We start from the raw sequence: 18627 nt of genomic DNA, 5'->3' as shown, positions 1-18627 counted from the left end.
GCACTGGTGAGAGGCTGTTGGGAGAAGAAAGTGAAGACTACGGTATGTGTCTGGAAGCCGGTGAGGAGTGTAGGCACGCAAGGATGTAATCGCCTGAACTGCAGCCGAGAGGCTAACTCCCCTCCTCCTGGAAGAGCTGCCAGTGGAGTATTAATGACCACGGGCTGCCAAGACCTCCATTTTACATATCATCTGAGTACACAGAGTGCAAAAGTAATTTAATTCAGGCATCACAGTTAAGGAAACAATTATCTCTCATGTCTTGGGCTGATCTCCAGGTCATCTTAGCATTATCCCTTTTGATCTCATTATGAATTTAAAATATGCAATAAATTGGCTCTTAATTCTATAGAAAAGGTCAAGCTTGCTTTCTGCAGGAGACAGGGGTGTATTTAATGGAAAGATCTCAAGGACAAGGGAAACATTTGTTAATGACTATGGGAATGAGTGCCAACCCACCTCCTGGGGACCTGCAGGACTTCTGGACATGCACATTTCCATGGGCAAATCCTGCCTGAAGACACTTTCCCAAGAGGTAAATTCTGGCCAAGGTAGCAATCAAATGCTGGTATTTCATGACAAATTATTCTTGGGTGATCCAGCAATGGGGCAAGCCTAATTTTGTCAAAGGAGCATAGGGGTGACTTGAGACTTAGGAAACTTCAGCGGTTCATTCCCTCAGATATTTTTGACAACCTGCTTCAGAAAGTGGGTTAACAGGTCATTCTGTGGTTAACAGGTCATTCTGTGGTTAACAATAGCCTTGGCAAGTGGAGTAAGACTAATTGCGCTAACCTGAGCTATGTTGACTTACCCCTGTTAAGTTCTGGTTTATGTGGTTTTTGCTCTTTTTTTAATAAGAATTGCTACATGTTGTAATTATGTCTGCCATTATGTCAGAACAGAAGCATCCATTCAAAGAAAGCTTAGTGTAAGCAAGAAGCAACTTTATAACTGGCTTATTTCCTCAAATATATAATTACAGCAGAACTGTACAGTGCTAAATATGCTGGGCACAAATGCTGAATGCTGTGTCACTGCCAGTGACATTTGCAACCCCAGCCTGGCAGCAGGATTGCTGTGCGTAAACCAGGTGAGACAGATTTGCCTGCCCACACTGCAGTACGTACAGCACGAGTGCAGTCTGTATGAATTTATCTTCACTGCTTCTCTAATGTGCATCTGCAAGGACATGCAGACCCGGAGCGGTTTGCCCTGCCGTCCGACTGGTGCCTCCATTCTGACACACGTGGATGAACTCTTAACAACATAGTTCATTCAAGTGCTTTTTTTCTAAGCATCCATTTTTAAATGCTACTTATTTTTCAGAGGATTGGGGTGTTCTTGTTGATCTGCAAGAAAGAGAGACAGGCAGTTTCGAATGCTGTTTCTGTGAAGCTGTGGACTGTTTCGGTGCGGCAGCTATCGGTGCATTACATGTAAGCTCTGGTTATTCCATATGAATTTTAAAGCCCAAACGGCTGCACAAGCTGGATGCGATTCCCCACTGAGTTAGCCAAGTTGCATGCTGAGAGCACGGTGGACACTGCATGCTCGGTAATTTTAGCAATTGTGTTTCTCAGGGTGGGATGTGGGGAAGAGCGTGTTACAAGTCCATGCTCAGTCAAAGCTCTCTGAGTTTGATAAAATGAACTGTAGGGCTTGGTGACTGATGGCTTCCTTTCCTCTGCCTGCCAAACGGAAAACATATTATAAAGAAAAACTCACCAAAATTAAGACTGCTGTATCTCTGGTTTGTTCCTGCAAATGGAATTAGTTAAATAATAAATCCCACTGATCAAGTTTTTAATATAAACATAGAAATCCTTTGAAGTGTAAAAGGTGCTGCTAAAATGCTGCATTTGTGTAACTTAAGTAAACTTCAATTTAAAAGAAAGAAGAGGAGAATTCTTATCTTTTATTGGTTATTCTATTCATTTCTATTTTTTATGCTTTCCAGAAGGCAAAAAATAAATCAAAACTGGACTTATTGCAGTATTCTCTATTCAAACATTTTAATATACATTGCCTGGCAGTGCAAAGGACAGATAATTATGTAGGCCTATTCTTTTCGGCAGAAATGGATTATTTGGGTCCATGTTCCATAAAGCCCTGAGCATACAAAGTCCTGGTTGTGGTGTGAGGAGCTAGAAACATCCGTCCCCTCCCGGAGCAGCTCCTGGTCCGGCACCTGCCAGGGTCCGGCTGACCCTGGCTCTCCACAGCAGCAGTTCAGAGCAGAGCTCACTAATGATGGTGCCAAACTGCAGACTTTGGTAAAACTGATTATTTAGTAAAACCGGCCTAATCAGGCTCTGGTGAGTGGTTCCTGGTGATGTGGGTAATGCATTCACGGTCTGGCCCATAACATCCATTACCTGCCATAGCTGGGGTGCGCTGGTGGGACACAGGCTTCTCCTCTGACCCGGGGAGGGATCTGCCCCTCTCTATTATACAATTTTGCCAAGATATGTCAGTTAAACTGGGATAATTTTCAAAACCCTGGTGCTTAAGTAACTTCAATTGTAGATAGTTTAACTTGCCTAAACGGATGCATTTCTGAAAGAGGTTTGGACATGTGCCTCATTGTAGGACCATACCCTTTTCTCTTGCAACCTTTGAATTGTGAGTGGAATTTAGTGTTTACTGATTTTTCCTTTTGTGCCATGTTTTGTCTAGCATTGCATATAAAATGGCAGCTGGTTGCAGAAGCGGATGAAGTCAAGGTGGAAACGCAGGCTTTCACGGTGTGAATCTTGTCCTTTGACTCCCTAGGAAGGTAACAAGAGAGAGGAGAACGCTCGGTGCAGATTTAAATCATTAGCCACACAAACCCTTCATCCACTACCAATGTGAAAAGTGAAATAATGTACCAGACGGCTATCCCAGCTGTTGCACGGTACCTCCAAACGCCTGGTCTGGCAAGGTTTGTAGGTCGTGGGCAGCTGGCAGCGATGGGTGACAGCTTCAGGGCAGCCAGGTCTAAGCACCTGGGCTGGGAACTTAGGGAGGGCGAGTATGGGAATCCTGCTTGGATGTACGACTTGCTCAGAGTCCTTTGAAAATCATACCTTCACTTCGCTCCCGTGCTCAGAGCTCTGTGGTGTGTCTCTGCACGAACAAGCGGGCTCCCAGGGCAAAGTATCCGCCTGATTTACAGCTGCCCGACCTTTGGAGGTACCTGGGGGACTCCCCTGGGGAGGCTGTGTGGCTTCCGTGCCCGGCGATGCTTGAAGTGATGGATAGGTATGTAAAAAGCATGTAGAAATGAATCATGAATTGCATTGATGCATCATTTATGAATATCATACAAGCGAAACTTGAGTTTTCCCTGCTGTATTAGAGATGAACTACATCAATCATTTGTAAGGCTGAGAATAAAGACACCCCAAACAATCTGCTTGACCTATTGGGTGCTGGGGATTACAAACCTGTTTCAATGCGGGACCAAGCACTTGTCTAGCATTCACACCGCAATTTTAGGAAGCCAAGTAGACTTAAAGGGGTGAGGAAACATGCTTTCCGTGGGTCCTGGGAGTTTTCTATCCCCAGTACAAGGCTAATGTCTTAGGAATCATTTCCTGAAGACAAAATGGATATGAATACAATTACTTTTATGCCCTCCATATTTAAGGAATTCTTGATGGGGACAAATGGCTTTAAAGTAGTTAAAAAATAAACCACAACTTTTTTTAAAAGGTTCCCTTCTCACCGTCTTTTACAATAAAGACTTGATGCATTTGCCAAAAGATCGGGGATGAGCAATCAGCCCTTGTCCTTCACTCAGTGAAAGCAGGTTGGATCACTAACGCAGCTGTCTACCTGACAGATCTGAAAGGCAAATCACTTCATGAATAAAAACCATTGTGGTTCAAACTGTTACTGAACCTTAATAAACAGAAAGGATATGCATTATCTCTGCCAGCATAAAAACAGCTAATCTTCCTTTCCACTGAGGCTGCTTGAAAGGAGGTTTAAAGCTGAGGTGAGGCAGAGGCTTAAATGTGATGCTGTCTACGTGATATCGGACATGGGATGTTTTCCCTTCACAACTCCTTTTCTCTAAGAGTGTGCAGCTCATGCATTTTCTAGACACGACCGAGGGTTTTTGGTTTCATGCCTTCCAGCCCTGCGGCACTGAGCCCGTCTGCACTGTCCCTACGATCCCCCCCTTCCCTAGCTCCCTCGCGGGGCAGGAGACACGGTCCCATGTCTGCAGCATCCAACCTCCACAAGCCATAAAATATCGGCTTCTTTCATTCCTGACGTAACAGTAAAGTAAATGTTAGTGCCGATCCGGCACAAAGCGGGCTGTGAAATCGGATACCTGCCACCACGCACGGTGCTGCTGGTGCTGCTGGTGGCCCTGACCTCCGGGACACCATGGTCACCCTGACCAGCCCAGCAGAGAAGGGGCAGGTGGGAATTTGGGGATGGGTATGATGAACCCATAGTTATATTAACAGCTCTTCCTTGCCGGTAGAGGGACTGCGCCCGAGGATAGGTCTCAGGAAGAACTGGGAGATATCTTGTCTGTATTAGGGCATATAGCTACACTCCTCTTTTCATAAATTATTTTAAATCCTAATAATAATGAACAAGATTATTCAGGAGATGTTTCACGACCTTGAAAGCAAGGGAAAGCAAAGGGCTGTGTGTGCATTTTCCTCCAGTGAGTGAGCCTTAGAAAAAGCCCTGCAGAGACCCTTGGATTTTTATTTTTTATTTTTTTTTCTTTTTAATCTAGATTCCTAACAAGCTGCAAAGATGAAAAGCTTTCAACCTCCATATATTTATCTGGAGAAATATTCTGTGAGAGAAATGAAATGGAACAGACTCATAGACTCATTTAGCATTTCTAAACTGATAAATATATTTGTTGGCCCTGCCTGTTAGGGGTGTGTAATACCTATTCTTTCTGCAGATGGCTCATTGGATTTCTTCCCTAGCACTTAGCTCTATGATGATGTTAGACTGCTAATACGAAACTGTCTTGACAATGTTTATATTTTACCTCTTAGCCTCCGGCTGTTTCAAAGATGAGGTGGTTTGGGGTCTGGGTTGTCACTGGAAATTTGCTGTAATGAAAGCCAGCGAAGCGAGGAGTTTGCTGCATGCTTCAGCGGGGCTGTTCTGGTTGCGGGCAGTGGGGCTGGACGTAGCACCAGTAAATGCTGAGTGATGCAGCCGAGTGTCCCCCCGCGGAGGTGCAGCTGCTGAGCCCGCCTCTTCCAAGACCCCCTCGCCTGCAGCTCCCCAGGCGCTGGGGTGGGTAAAGCCTGCACAGCCAAGCCACGAAAAATATTTAAAGTCTGCAATGTTCTCTTAGGTTTTTTCCAAGACAAAAAGCAAGCGGGATCCTTACCTCCTGTTCAGGTACGGCACAGGAATTGGGCATTCCCACGGTGGTGGAAAGGGGGTTGAGAAAACCAGCCAAAGCCTGGTTTGCTTTTAAATTAGAAAGAAGGGTCTGGACCCCCTTCTGCTCTGCAGGAGCTCTGCAGGAGCGGGGACCTTGTGCTGAAGGTGCCAGGGCTCGGTCCCAGGGAGGCAGCTGGGAGCTCGAGCCGCTCCGGTGCTTCCTGGGCAGCAGCAAGTTTCTCAGCCTTGGTCATGTTTCTGCTGTGGAAATTAGGAGACAGATGGTTGTTACTGTTATAAAATAAAGGATAATAAAACTAGCTTACTTAGACCTCCACAGGGCCCTCTAGGGTAAGGTATTGCTTATGTTAACACTGTAAAATATATTTATAATTTTAATAATTAAAAATAATTTAGATATATTTTAGATTTATACATCAAAGCACTCTTTTAAAAGTTGTTTTTGTTTTACACTTGAGGATGTGAACCTATTTAATTTCTAGAGAATGTCCTTCTTCTCATTTTGAACAAAATTAATTTTTTTTTTTTCTGTTTTTGTTGCCTCATTCTTACTTTAAAGCACTTGCGACTCCAGCCCAGCATCCTGGCTGGTGTGTTTCTCAGGTAAATTTAGTGTTTGTGTTGTAAATGCCACCACCTTCATTTCCGTCCCTCTCCAGTAAAAAAATGAAAAATTTAGCAGTAGAGAAGGTGAGAGCGCTCTGAAGTTTGGTCGTAAAACTCCTATTATTGTTTATAGCCACGGCCCTGTGCTGAAATGCCACAGGAAAATGAGAGTAATAGCGAGTAACAAATATTCGATGACTCTGAGAGGGGAGTTCATGATGGAGAACTTTCCTATCAGAGACACGTGGCCGTCTATCTGCTCTATCAGCCAAAGTTACTTTTTAAGCAATTAGGCTTTACAAACCCACTGCACCCCTCCGCAGCACAGGCGTGATTTAATGTGTTCCTTTTTGTGGTTTCACAACACACCTTTTGCTTCCCCGGCATAGTGTGCTTGCTGCGGATCATAATTCTGCGGTACCGGGGTGCAGTGGGCACGGCTAAGGTGGTTTTTTTTTTTAATAGCTTTGTAGTTTTCCTTAGTTATTCACCCATTAAACATGATTTAAGTCACACCTTGGTCCCACAAAATTGAGTAATGTAGAGAGGATGTTGCCGTTAATTAAACCAGTCTGTGGTGTCTCTCGTTGGTGCCTGATTTTTTGCAATCCATGCTTTCTGGCTGGGCTCTGCATGCAAAATGGAAAGTTCAGTCTTCTGGTGCTGAACCTGCCAGCAGCCCTGGGCCCCAAAAATGAGGAACTGAGCTGTGAAACAACGCTTCAGAGATGGCTTTTTTTACACCACCTGTTTTTCTCGCTATGCTGGCAAGCGTTGTGCTACGGGCTTGGGAGAGAAGAGCAGCGAGGAGCATCAAGACCCAGCTTTGTTGATGAAGTGCTGCCTTGCTGGCATAATTTCAGGTGTTTCAGACCATTTTTGCGTGCTCTCATGGCTCCCACGGGTGTAACATGTTGCTGAGTTGTCTGCCCACTCCTTGTGGGTCTTGGTCCCCAGCCGGCGTGGAGGGTCCCTACCGAAGCCACAGCACCTTCCACAGCGGGTAGCAAATAGGAGAGGTCCAGGTAATTTCTGTGCTCTTCTTAAAATGCTCTGTGACATGCTTAAACAATGTCCCATCTGTTTTTAAAAAAGGCAAATGTGAAGAATTCCTGCAAAGGCTTTTTCTGTTGAATCAGCAGCTCTGTTTGGCCAGGGTCGGTGCTGGCTATGCTTGGTCACTTGATGGTGCCACCTCCATAAAACCCCACTGTTCCCCTCCCGCAATTCCTTCCCATTCCTCTGAGCTGCAGCTCTCCCCTTGTCTCCTTCGGATTTGTCCTGGGGGTGTTTGTGAAGGGTTACCCTAGCTGTTTCCATCTGGATTTGGGTGACAAACCAGTGAAGCTCTCATCTTGTCTCCGATATCAATACAATTCTTAAAGCCTAAAACTGAACTCTCCTTTGCTATGTAGGCCACGTGTAGTGTGACCTGCCCTGCTAGACACTAATTAAGACTACCTGTGTAGCAATTTGGCAATGCACCATTGATGGACATCTATTTAGTAAAGAGCTCAACGGCTTTATTAACATTAATGAATGATGGTAAACTTTTTTTGCCCTTTTTACAAAGGTCATGCTCAAATCATTGCATTATCAGACTTAATTACAACAAGTTAATTTGTTGCTTGCCTGCCTCGCAGATGTTTAGGAAAACACATTTGGTACTTCATATATCATGCATCTGTGGGATTGCTCTTTATGCTATAGTAATATAGTCATTATAGCTGGCCAAGGATGATGGTGACAGGGATTGTTGATGAATTGTTTTTCAGTGCCTTACCAGCCAAATCCATTAATGATGGTGTTGTACTTAGTACAATGCCATCCTTGGCCCCAGCTGTATGTCATGTCTGCGTCTGCTTCTAGAAAAATACAAATACTACTAATAATAAATAATGGATTACCTCACTGCACAGGATGTGCTGCTTACCGGTCCTGTGGCATTGTATGTGTCCTTTGGTGTTTCCTGCCATTGCAGAAAGATCTTTCTGCCATTTCTTGGTCCTGGCCAGCTAAGCTGCTCCCCATTTCAGTTCTGCTGTAGGAGATGACTGCCCAGCATCCTGCACATTTTCACATTTTCTTGTCCCTTCTGGGTCCCTGGCTAAAAGCAGGTGGCACACCATGGAAAAGCTCAAGTCCAAATCATCTTAAGCAGTACTAGAGCCTGCTGCTATGTTTCTTAATGTAAGTTGAGTAATTGTTTCATAAAAACAATTTCCTCCCAAAGCAGCGGTGCCTGGGTGGGAGTGAAGCTCTCATGAAATCGCATCCCCGCGGGAGATCACGCTATTCCTAGTGCCTCTGGAGCGCCATTCCCACAGCATAACCACCCACCCAGGAGGGTTTTTAAAGTTTGTTTTATTACTGCGGTGGGAGGAAGATGCACATTTCTTCCGGGCTGGGGAGATGCTGTGGCTGGTGCCCTGCAGTGGGCTGAGCCCTGCGGCCGGTGGCCAGCGACCAGCCCTGATCCTCCCCGCCAAGGGGAAGGAGGCAATCCCATCTCCAGAGCCAGCAGATGGAGCAGCCATTGCAGGCAAACCAGAGCGAAAATCCAGCCCTGCTGCGAAGGAGCAGGGATAAGCACGGGGAGGGCAAAATGAATGCAAACCCTCCCTGACCTGTATACTGATCTGCCAGCGGCAGCGGCTGTCAGAGAAGTGACTTGCGGATACAGAGAGCTCAGGCTTATAAAAGGCTAATAATTCACATTTATAGTCACTTTACATTCAGTACTTGCAAGCCCAAAAGGATCTTTACAGTAAATTAATAGGTATAAACGGCAGATGTGTTGCTGCGGGGCACACTGCTGTGACTTGGAGTGGGTTTTCCCAGGCTGTAGGAGATGTCAGGTAGGCAGGCGTACGGAAAGGCAAGCGAACAGTGATGACTGGCTTCTTTTTTTCTTTTTTTTTTCCCTGTTTTGGCAAGAGGTCCCCTACTTCTTGTAAATATTCCCAGGAGACAGAATGAGTGCTGCAGTCAGATAAGTCGACATGAGTAGAATCACATTTTGGGGGGGGGGGGGGGGTGTTGGTAGGCTGTAGCTCATTATAATTATCCAGAGGATCCAGCCAAACTGTTTAAACACCCTGTGAGCCATCCTAACAGCCTGGAATAGCTGAGAGGATTGCTGGAAAAGACACATGCACAGCAACACAATCTGCTTGGGTAATAGCTCTGCCTTTGCTCCAGGATGCCTCTGCGCTCCCACAGGCCGCAGCATCTGCGCCCGCCCGTGGCTGGGCTGCGGTCCTCGGGGTCTGATGGCCAGGGGTTCCCAACTCCTGGCCACCCTTGCACCCCAATACCACTTCTTTAATCACCAACATGTACGTTCAGTCACCAAGCAGAGCTAGTAAGGCCGACAGAGAGGAAAGGTATATTTGCTCAGATGTAATGATGCCCCGCTAATCTGATGAGCGTGTTCAGGGCTGAAGTTTTGGGTCCTCTTGCTTCCTTCGGTCCCACAGCATTTGGCCCCACTTGCTGGGCTTGGTTTTCTTGGCTAGCATGGGAGAGAAGTCAAAAAAGGAGCTGTGAAGTCGAAAAATGAAGACATAAATAGTGATAACAGGCTATTTCAGAAGTGACTTGTTTTCATAAATGGATGCCTGGATTTTGGAAAGGAATTTTATGGGCTTTATAAATCTTATTTAAAAGTAACTTTTGAAAATGCTTTCAAATGGTTACTGAGAGACATTTACTGATAATCATGTTAGAAAGTGAAAGAGTGATAATCATAAGAAATCTGCTCGGGAGTTTTACTGTGCTCTGGGAAGGGTGTGGAAAGGAGGTGGAAAGGAAGCCTATTCCTGTAGCCTGATTTGGAAGCCACAAAGTAGTTAGCAAAGTGATAACAAAAATAAAGAAAAAGAGTTTGGTATGCTGTGCAAGCTCTTATCTTCTCCCTTTCATGAAAAGCAGAGAAAGAGCGAGAGCAGAAAGGTTGTAGGCTTCACTAAGTCCTAATTATCCCTTGATCATACCCACAGCAGGGATGAAGTTTTCAAAAGTATGGTTTCTGTAGTAAATCCAGAAAACTGGCTCAGTAGTTCGATAGTCCCATTTATATGCCCAGCAAAGTAGCGGTGGGGCCAGACTCAATACTCCAGAGATGTGTGGTGCCTGAAAAAAACCAGATTGTACCTAAAAGCTGCTCCGATTTATGCCGTTGGATGTTCTGTAGGAAAGTTTTTTCACCTTCCTTTCCTTCCCTGCCCCAGGCAGGAAACCTGTTCGGTTCAGGCAGTGTCTATAATCCTGCTTGTTTATTTAGTCTGGGACATAGAAGTCCTCACGATACCTGGTTTTCTTTTTTTTTCCCCTCCTCCTTTCTTTGGCATTAAGGAATTGCATGAGCTATTTAGAATAAAATCCAACATGACTGCCAGAGGACTAATTACTGAACTCCTCGTCTCTTTCTCCAGGTACTTGAATTCTCTGGGAACAAGAGCCTGAGGAAAGCAGGAGGAGGGAGACATCCCACGTAAGCACATACCCGTAGTCTGTCAAATGGATGTTTTGTGGTTTTGCTTGTCTTAGTAGATCAGTGTATTTTAGTCTATTCTGTGTGGCTCAGCTCCCCCAAAATGCTCAGTATCTGCAGCAATGTGGATTTTGGAAGAAACTGGGGAGATGAGCAATTTGCTGCGTACGGGCTGCATTTTCCAGCTGAGGGTGGTATTGATTTCCCCCGTGTGACAGAGCAAAGAAGCTCTTACAACTGGAGCTGTAGGATTTCTTGCTCCATGGTCCTTATTTCAACTTCTCAGGCAAAAAGCAGTTGAGACCCAGCCATCCTCTCCCATCTTTTTCAAAAATCAGCTGTGCAAATGCATAAAAAGCAATTATTTGTATTAAAAAGGAGAATATAAAAAGCCACTTTATATTAATATATGATTCTCTAGATTGCTCGCAGAATGAAGCTTAGTATGAGACGCACTTGCATCCTCCATGCTCCCAGTAGCCACATCCTTCTGCCTGACACTGGTAAGAAATATCTCATAAAAATAAGTGGCATAGTGCATATTTCCTATGGTAGGAATTGTATACAATGGTGTATTGGGCTCTGCACAGGCTGTACTGCTAACTCCGGGAGCGCTGGACACTGTTTTCCTACTACATTTATTTCTTGCTTTGTTAGGCAACATAATTTCATATGATTCTTGTGGCAGAAATAAGATAATATCAATTTTGTCAGCATCAATTTTCAGTATGAATGGAAACAGTGCTCTGTGCAGGGTTCATAATGAGGCTGGTTTTATTTACATTTGGTGAAGACACATACAAACTGAAAAATCTCCTGGCACATTTTTCAGAGAGTTAAATAAATACATTAAGTATACACATAAATGCAATAAACACATACAAATACAGTTAACACACTGAATAAATACATACGGTCTCTGTACATTGACTCCCTCTGATGTCCAAGGAGTGTAGTCAGCTACTCAAGGAGTATTAATGCAAATACTTGTATCAAGTGGTGCAGCTCCGCTCCGGCTGCGAATGACTGCTCTTTGGGAGGGGGGTTATTACAAGGCGGTTTTGGTTTATTTGGTTGCTGGATTAGCCCAGCGTTATTACAGTCCTTGGCTATTAGTGGGCAAAGCATCAAGCACTCTTGTGTATTTAAGAACGTTTGTTATTCTTAAGTAGCAGTGAAGACTGTGTGCAGGACAAAATTCAATATTATTAATCAGCAGTTGAGGAAAATGAGTAATATTTACGAAATGTTTTTTTTCCCCTGTTTGTAGGGTATTTTAGTACCTGCTTAGTGTTATTGACTGGCGTGTTTGCAGAGCACTTCTTTCCAGACATGACCAGGGATGAGTTAGGGTTGCTTTGCCACGGACACACTTGGTGGTGGCAGCTGGAGCTTGCCCTGAGGCCGTGCAGCTAGAAATGCTAGTCCTTGCTGGGCTTCCTCGCAAAAATACAATTAGGAGTAAAGTCCTACAAGCAAAGTTCAGAGAAATGAGTAGAAAAACCCTGTGGGTGTCCCTGAGCGAGATCCCTGTCACACGGGAGGGGAAAGGGAGCACTGACCTCCCTATCACAGGGGCACTTTGAATTCTTTGGGTTGGGAAACATAGAAGGAATTCTGATATTCAGGTGGAGGGGGGTGTGTGTTGGCAGGATTCGGGCCCTGGCCTCGGGAGGGCTGCTGGAGGGCAAGGGAGGGTGCTGTGCCTCTGCTCTGCACCCTCCAGAGAGCACGGGCTGGGGGAGACAATGTGGGAGCGCAGTGGATTGAGACATCGCAGGGTGAAATCCTGAAGACTTGAGCAAAGCTGTCGTGAACACAGGACAAAAACACCCAGTTACAAAAACACCGGTAGTGGTCTTGTATTTTGTATTCTGCAGCTTCGCAGCCTGAGCTGGAGCTCAGCATGACACTTCTCATGCACCATGAGATGATTTCCATCAGAGCCGTTTGGCAGGCTGTCTGCATCGTTACCCGCGACAGAAACGAGCAGCGCTCGCAGCCGTTGTGTGGGCTGTCCAGTAGATATTGCCGGCTACCTTAAGCCCATGTCAATTAACTTTTGCTTGGAGCAAAGTTTGATGAAATGACAACCAGCAGCAATTACAGCTCCTGGGCTGCCTGGAGAGGGAGGCACAGCCTCAGGAACAGCTGAGCCGCGTGCGGCATGCGGAGGCAGAAACCGAGCCCTTTCCCAAATCTCCGGGGTGAGATTTGTTTTACAAAAATGCCCTTTCTGGGTACTCACCTAAGGCAACTTGTGTGCAGCAGCCATGTAGCAGCATCCCCTCCCTGTGCCGGGGCTGTCTGTCCAAGCAGCCGCGCTGGAGCATCACCCGCTGAGGGGCTCATACCGGCTTGGCAGGGCTGGCTGCTAAACAGCTTTGCCTTCCGTGCCTGCAGTGCCCACAGCTGCACTTCAGCAAGAGGGGAATTAGATGGGATTCACGGGCAGCGAGATGAGGTTTGTGAGGGCCCCTTCATGCAACGCCTAGGAAAAACTATGCTCTGTGTGTGGTTATGTCCTACTGATCCTTCGGTAGTAAAAGGATAATGCAGAGTTTTTACACGGAGAAGGAAAAGGAAAGGAATGCATTTTTGACCAGTTAAGATGACTTTAAAAAATAAATAAATCGTTGAGATCAAAACATTTTTGCTTAGTAATTAGGAATTTCATTTTTCCTGTAGCTAATGGCGTTTGCAATGCAGGGCTTTGCTGGATAATTTTTAATTAGAAGCTAGGACATGGATTCAAGTTCCAAAACTATCATATGTTTACGCTCACCCATTTTCTTGAGTCTTTCTGGAGATAATGAGCCCTGCCTCCCTTCCTCAGTGTCAAATTCGAGTTTGACCTTTTTGCTTGTAAATAGATTAGAAAAATTAATCCCAGGCTATAATAAGGTCTTTCACTGTGCTATGGGGACGGTTATTTACACTTTTAAAGCTTGTTCCAACCTAATAGGTGTGAAAGGAAAGAACACAAGCTCTCTACTGCTGACAAGAATCTTGTATCTGAAAAATAAAAGTCATGGTGGGTTCATTTTGCTGACGTTATTTAAGATAAATATCAGCACCACAAGCATGAACCGGAAGATGTATCTTTAAAGATAAGGGAAGTGGGTTTTACACTGACGCATCTCAAATGCAATTCCAGCTGCACGCAATTGTGCATGGGGGAAAAAGTGGGGAATCAGGAGAGGAGTTTCCTTCCCAGCCAGTTTCTGGCAGCTCGTGTAAACCAGCCGGGTGATGCCCATTTGCAGTAGTTCCTCAGTTTCTTAGACTATTTCCCCCAAAATGGATTCAAGGAGCTTTGTAGTCTCAGCTGATCAAAGGTGATTAAAGCTGAATGTGAAAGATGTGAGGGGTCCATCAGAGGGGTCCATCGCTCTGACAGAAAGTGACGATGTGATGGGAACCAGAGCAATGTGAACAGGAAAGCAGGCACACAGCCCAAACGGCGATGCGGGCTCATTGCTGCAATAAACCTGGTGAGACCTCTGTTCTCGAAGTCTTCAAGAAAAGGCTGGGGAGCTTATGAAGGGAGAAGCAATAGTGCGGGGTATGGAGGGGTCGGCAGAGCTCTGCTGGACACAGAGGACGATGCTTCTGCCTGGCGGTGCTTGCCAGCTGTGTGCCTCGGCATGCAAGTCCTTGTGCAGAGGGGTTTGTCCCTGTGTTGCCATGTCCCAGATATTGGGCTCTGCACAAATGCTAAGAGAGTATATATTAAAAAATTCCTTTATAAAGCAATGATCTGACGGACAGCTTCGCCTTCAGTTGCTATTAAAATTAAGAGGTACTGATGCTCAGGTGAAGAACACTGATATTATTTTTTTTCCCTGCATCATCTGGGGATTTGCTCTAATAATGTCAAAATCCATGCAAGCAGAAGGGAAGATCTGGCTTCATTTTCTTGGCTTCGTTCATGTTCAGTTGCCCTGTAATCTGTGAGTAGCTCCTCAGCAAGCCTGTGGTCCCTGGGACTTTGGGTAGGGTGAAGGGTTTGGAAAACCAGATAAGAGACAAGAATAGCCCAACCAGAAGGTCATGGAGTGTGAAAAATGTTTTTGTGTGTGGGGGAAAAAGGGAGTGTAAGTCTTTTTGAGACGATACTGTGCACTGAGTGTGGAGCAACAGCCTTTTGCCTCTGGATTCTGCAATTCAAATCTAGCTTCAGAGGCAAAATGAACTGGTGGTCTCAACTGTGCAGGAGTAGTTTAAATAAACTCAGTAGGCCCAGTTCCAGCCCCAGGGTAGGGTGAAGCAAGACTGAGATGAGCTAAAGAATTAATGACAGATGTGAAAAATGTACCCAAAGCCTGGCTAACCCTTGCTTGGTTTGGACATTGCAAATTCCGCCAGCACTTTTTGTTTCCTTCATAACAGTTCTTTAAAAAAAGATAATGGTCCCAAACTGTGCCCTAGAAAGGGAATAGAAAGGCTCACTTAACATAAATATGATCTAAATAATCATGGGGTCAAACCCTGCTCTCAGTTAAAGCCATCAGTGGCCAATGCCTACCCAAATTGCCCATTTAACACCTTGGGTTGTGATCTACCTGGTGGAGGCTGCAAAACGTCTTTACAAAAGGCGAAGTCTCTGTTGACTGATTGCTCAGTGTGTTTTAAATTAGTGGAAAGCTGTGCGTCTCAGAACTGCTGCTTTCATAATTAGTCTTGTGTACTTTGCTATGGCTTAATAAAGTGACTGAATGCCTAGGGAGAGGCAAAAAACAAGCTCTGCTTTACTTGGGATAAGAAAGGCATTTTCTTCTTAAGTTAGTTGTTTAGGAGTTGCTTTAATTATAATGAGTAAACTGAGGGCACTTATATTAATATAATTGATGTTAGCAAATGGAATTTATAGTTACTGAAGCAGTAATAAAAAGTAACTTATAATAACTATTAAATGATTTGCTGACAGCTTATAGGCATTCCACGTTCTGAATAACTGGGACATACCTATGCAGTCCTCAGAAAGGAATAAACCTGGTGCGAGTTAACGCTTCCAGGTCAGGCTGACTGCTGCACAGCTGCTGCCATCGACCTCTGTTTTGCACAACTTAGACAAACATTTTGGTTCTCAACTGGGCTCAGGTTATTGCTATCTTTACTACCCTTGTAGCTATGGAAAATGAGACAGAAGTAGACTTTCTAGCCCCAGGGTGCAGCCTGAGGGAGTGGCTGAGCCCAGACTTGAGCTCACCTGGGCTCGACCCGAAGTCCTGCCTGTTCTTCGTGGACTGCTCTTCACTGCAGCTCGGCAGTCGGGTTATATTTATACCCAGATAACTTGCTTTCCATTACGAAATTTCTTTCCTGGCAGGGTATGCATCTATCATTAAATCAAAATCTTTCTGGAAACAGAACAGAGACTTGAACTTCAAAGCTTGCCACTGTTTTCCGTGGAGTTCTTGCTGGTTGCCTGGGAGGCTTATTTGAAATTATGCATGGAGACGGGCAGAGGAATGATTTCCAAAGTCGTTATAATTATGCCCCTGAGTGGGCAAGACTTGGAAACCGCTCGGGGTGCAGGAGGCGGCGGGGAGGGAGCAGAGCGCTCCCCCCGGGGCCACGAGCTGCTCGGAGCTCCGGCACACCCAGCACCCTCTAACCGGAGAAAACCCTGGGGGGCCAAAACCCCAGGGATGGTCCAAATACTCTGTGGCCTCTTTCCACCCCTTCCACCTACAGATCATCTAGCAAGCCCCCTTTTATATCTGCTTTCCATATCATCTGCTCTCGCTGATTTAAGAAGGCTGATGGGTACAAAGATGACAAAATACTGTCTGACGCAGTGCCCTTTACAGCCCTCTGCCAAAAGAGGATCCTCATTTTCTTAAAACAGCCTGGAATCTCAGCCGTGCTGTGCTTAAAAATATTATTAAAAGGCCCCTTTTGCCTTAAAATATTGTCACTTTTTAAAGCCTTACATAGCCAGGTCTGTGCATTTCTGTTCATATAATAATGATGCATTGAAATGGAAGGTAATTAAGTCTCAGACAGAAAAAGAGTTTTCCAGTGTCTGGGAGAATTCACTGCCTCGGTACACACAGCCCCTCTCCAGCTAGAAACCTCCGTCTGGTGGGTCTCGGGTCAGAAGTGTTAATTTTGAACAACTTTTAAATAGTGAGGAAGTGTCTACAAAGCAGCAAAGAGAAAGCATTGCTCTCTGGCTTGATGTGGAGGCTCAGCTGTCAGGAGCTGGGTCCTGATGCGCTAATCGGAGTGTTTCTGATGAGATAATGTTCTTAACTTGTGGGTTTTGTTGGTAAAGCGTGTTGGTTTGTTGCCTGTTCATTGGGTATGAATGAGAGACTTCATGTGGCTTGGTAGGAGCTCAGAGATTAATGTTTGGTTAAACGTACAAGTTGATTCCTCTCCCCTGTTACATGGATCCTCTCCACAGCCTGGGAGGCTCTGCAGAAAAACGGCTCCAGGTTTTGTTGTTGGGGAATTTATCTTCAGCTCCCTTGCACAGGGATGGCGATATCAGGGGATGTTGGCAGCAGAAGTGCTTTGGATGCTTTCTTTTGTCCTTTTCAATTTACTGTAATAGCAGCCAACGTGATAGAAGATGTGCCGTTTTGGATACTTTCAAGGTTGCATCATTTTTTAAAACAATCATTATTGCTGCGCAGAACAGCACCGTGTTTGGGGACCATGACACTGCACATGTCTCTGAATAATTGCCTAATATCTTCCGGAGTAAAAAAGCATCACAGACCGGTCCTTTCCTGGGGTTTTGGTCCAGCCCTAGCCTGTGCCGTCTCCCCACGGAAGGGAAATGCTGTGAAAGATGTACCTAGGTCAGCAAAAGGACTGTAACTTGCTAATGCAATACAAGCATTTTCTATACCTATGTTTTACAGTTCAAAATACATACTGTGCCGGCACAGAGATTAATGGTGCGCATGTATCATAATGTAGGGCACTTGTGGCCTGTGGCTGCCTTCCCTGCCTCTCCTCTTTGCTATGCCTTTCCCTTGGTGATCTGCTTTCTCCTTATGGTGAGTACAGCTAGGGAACTGTTAATAGATACTGAGTACTCATTAATTCAATGAGTGATTTAAAATGTATTTTTTAACTTATACAAACTTTTACATATAGTGGATTATTAAATGCCCAGTATAATCCTGTCTTGTACGTACTTAATTTGGTTTCCATAGAAGTCTATGGAAACAGTTCTATGATTTCGCTGGGAATATGTGTACCTCATAAACGTTGGGAAACAGGTTTCATGCAGTACAGTGGGAAAAATGGAAGGTTGCTATCGTATTTTTAGAGTCTAATACACAGTCAGACACTACTGTCATCTAATTAAAGTCTACTTAATTAGGCTCAAGTGAAGGATTTCAGAACATGAAGCCCAGTGGAGGTATAGTTGATAACATTGTTTTAGAAAAATCCAGAGTGTTTCTGAGTTTGCCTAAAAGGTTTTGCGTGCAAACTGAAACACTGCCTGCATTAATGCCCATCAAATCATGCCCATCTTCATCCAGCTCCATGTGCATTTCACCAGTGCTGCTTACAGTTTCGCCAGCTCAGCGTGAAGGAGGTGCAAATCAAACCTTGCTCAAAGGTCTCCTGGATCCCCCCTGCACTTCTCAGCTTTGCTGCTCTGGCAGCACCCTGTCCTCGCTGCTAGCCCGCCACTGGCCCCGTGTCGCAGGCACCTGCACCCTGCACAGCTCCTGCTCTGCCATGGAGCTCCGGCAACCGGCTCGCTCTCAAGGAGGGACTGCTTACTCCTCTCCTGCTATTTTGAGCTTGCACATATTTGTTTACTTTTTGGATGTGCTGTAAATGCACGTAGGACTCTTTCACACAGCTATTTTTGGCAGGGAGGGTAGAGATGCTGGAGAGGGCTGATGGCACCCATGGAGCTGCAGCTCTCTGCACACCACTTGGTCTGAACTCCTCCTAAAACGGGACTGGCCCCTGACTTAATTTACTTGCAGCACAGGTTCATGCCAGGCACCGCTCTCCATAGTCAGGGATAAGAAATGACTGGCTCCTTCAAATGATCCCTGCTGATTCATGAATCAATTCTCGGTTAATACCAAAGTTATAAGATATTTATTCACTCCTGGCTACTTGGGTTGTCCCAGAAGAAGTTCACCTTGGGGGATTATGCT

At 45.2% G+C, this 18627-nt stretch overlaps 1 long non-coding RNA gene across 1 annotated transcript in view; it reads left to right on the top strand.

Moving 5' to 3' along the window:
• The window catches only part of LOC140657883 (uncharacterized), a 47446-nt gene that overhangs the window by 17026 nt on the left and 11793 nt on the right, over positions 1 to 18627 (top strand). The window contains exons 2-3 of the long non-coding RNA XR_012044525.1: positions 10425 to 10483; positions 10905 to 10986. This is a non-coding gene — a long non-coding RNA (uncharacterized lncRNA). The remainder of the gene's footprint in view (positions 1 to 10424; positions 10484 to 10904; positions 10987 to 18627) is intronic.

Source organism: Ciconia boyciana, chromosome 11 (genome assembly GCF_034638445.1).
Source record: "Ciconia boyciana chromosome 11, ASM3463844v1, whole genome shotgun sequence".
Taxonomy (NCBI): domain Eukaryota; kingdom Metazoa; phylum Chordata; class Aves; order Ciconiiformes; family Ciconiidae; genus Ciconia; species Ciconia boyciana.
Note: the sequence above shows the minus strand (reverse complement) of the source record. Positions and strands in the feature narration are given on the sequence as shown.